General features: G+C 39.3%; 1 pseudogene; it reads left to right on the plus strand.

The window, feature by feature from the left end:
* Positions 1 to 334: 334 nt before the first annotated feature.
* On the plus strand, positions 335 to 2,314 carry LOC113099836 (mimecan-like; annotated as a pseudogene).
* Positions 2,315 to 2,686: the final 372 nt, after the last annotated feature.

The following is a 2,686-nucleotide window of genomic DNA, read 5'->3' on the forward strand; positions in this document are numbered from 1 at the left end:
CAATTCTGAATCTTTTTATCAAAAATGCAAGATTTAAACTTACAATTTCCAGAAGAAGTCAGAATTGGGAGATATAAACTGATATCTGATATACAAAATGCGAGAAAAAAGGCAGAACTGTAAGATAAAAAGCCACACTTACCTAATTTATTTTTTATTCAGTGGAGGAAATGGACTTCCATATGTTTGAAACAACATTACAGCAGAATATTTATCTTTGAGCAAACTTTTTGTCTTAAATTACTAATTCAAAGGCTAGGAAGCAGATGTTCTACCTGAATGTGTTATTCTTGTCAAAAAACCAAATGTACCAACTAATGAAGCCATTTTACAGAGAGCCCTTCTGCCTGCCGACACCCTGATGACTCTACCCCATTGCCGCCTGGAGGAGACCCTTCAGGTAATGAACAACTGACGCCTGGTCAAACTGTCGGAAAGGAATGAGTGATGGGCTCTTTTTAAAAACCACATGTTGCTCACAAGAGGCTTTATTTGTTCATTGAGTGAGTGGGAAGTGGTAAAGAAAAGAAGCAACATGTGTTTGCCTATCCACCTAGTTTCATTAACTTCCCCATTATGAATAAAATCTTGTACATGTTCCAGACCTTCCAACTTGTCTACTGTGTGTGTGTCTAACTGGATCTGTCTACTGCGAGGAGGTCGACCCAGATATGACATCGGTGCCTACTCTGCCAAAGGAGACAAACTACCTCTACGCTCGGTACAACAAGATAAAAAAGATAACAGCCAAAGATTTCGGAGATATCGGTGAGTTCTTCCTGACTTGACTTGCTCTGGCATTCCTGTTGACCGCCCTTTTCTGTTGGGGGAACAAATACAATTCTTGTGGACAGGATAAGGGATTACCCCGGAGGAGAGCAGGAGGCAAACAGCTGCTTCTTTTCAGAAACAACCCAGAATCCTTTTCACCCAAAAGATTTCCAAATGTTAAGGGACATGGTATACAAACCGCAATGTGGTCGCATGAGATTGTGAGCTCTTCCGTTGCATACAGACATTGATAACAAATCTGAACCACAACATCCTTCACAATATGCGTGTTGACTAAAAAATGCACGTGCTTTACTAATCTGTTTGCAGCAGTGCATCATGGGTACGACAAAGTTAGCTAGAGGGACAAGTAAGAGCTTTCAAGGGTCCCATGCATCAAAGGCTTTCAAAACACTATAATATTATCTTATAAACCAAAACGAACAGAAAACCACTATAACTAAGAAACAGAAGTGTAGTCCTCTACTGCCAAAATGCATATTATAATTTTGAATATATATATCTATATGATATGCACACTTGACGCTAATAAAACACCACAAACTTTTGTAAAATTTTGTAATTTCTGAGCCCAAAACTGTCCAGTTGTTTAAAATATACTTTGCTTAAACCTTCACATTATAAATGAAATGCTCTTCTGTCCATTTCCATTCATCTACTGTAGTGACTCTGAAGAGAATCGACTTCACTGGAAACATCATTTCTGAGATTGAAGATGGTGCATTTGCTAAGCTTACCATGCTAGAGGAGCTCTCGCTAGCCGAAAAACCAGCTGGTCAAGTTACCAATGCTTCCTGCCAAATTAGTCTCCTTCAATGCTAATCACAACAAACTGAGGACCAAAGGAATCAAGTCAAACGCTTTCAAGGTAAAGAGCCAATGTTTGAAACACTACTAGCCAACCCACAACCTTTTGTTTTTGGTCTTAAACATTCTGAAGTGACTTTTTAAAGGCCTTCATTTCTAGTCTTTTTGCCAAAACCCTGTTGCTCTTTAAAATTTTGACTTAGAATTCTGAACTTCTTTGCTTCCAGAAATTAAGCAAACTGGCACATCTGTATCTTGCTCATAATGAACTGGAGGCCGTTCCTCTCATTCCAGAGACTGTCCGCACACTTCACGTTCAGGTTAGAAAGTTGAAAATCATACAAAGATTATTACACAATCCACAATGTCTTGAAAGAGTCTAAACGTCTCTACCGCTGTGTTTTCAGAACAATAACCATTTCAAGCGTGACCCCGGACACCTTCTGCAAAAGTAACGACACGTACTACATCCGCCCCAACATGAACGAGATCCGTATGGATGGAAATCCCGTCATCCTTGGCCAGTACCCCACCAGTTTCATATGCCTGCAGTCTCTGCCAATTGGGCGATACCAATGAAAACCAAATGGAAGGTAGTCCGCAGTGAGAAGTCTTCGGATGGCCAATGATGATGGCTAAAACCGAGAAGCAAAAGTCATTCAATCTCCTGGTGCCTGAGCACAGACGAGTGTACAAAAAGTTAATACCATGAGAATCTGTATATATATATCTAATTATGTAACAGCTGCCCAAACACTTAGATTTTCTTTTGATATTGACTTTGTAGATGAAACCTAAACCACAAGTCTTTGAAAAGAACAACTTTATATCCATTGTAAATAACCACTGGGGGCTACTGCTTGGTAAAATGTGAGATCATGAATAGCCTGCAGTCAAGCTTCTAGTGTTCCTCAGAACTCTGTGGAATTTCTCACACTTTCTAGTACTGTTAAAATGTCTTACTTTGGCTGAAATTAAGATTCCTGTTAAGTGAAATAGAGGGCGAGGAACTCATTCCAAGTTCTGAGTCACTGTTCTTTCCCAGCTGACTTTTACTTTAAAATTCTGAATATTATTTATATGCTAA

The sequence above is a fragment of the Carassius auratus genome, unplaced genomic scaffold, assembly GCF_003368295.1.
Source record: "Carassius auratus strain Wakin unplaced genomic scaffold, ASM336829v1 scaf_tig00217065, whole genome shotgun sequence".
Classification (NCBI taxonomy): Eukaryota; Metazoa; Chordata; class Actinopteri; order Cypriniformes; family Cyprinidae; genus Carassius; species Carassius auratus.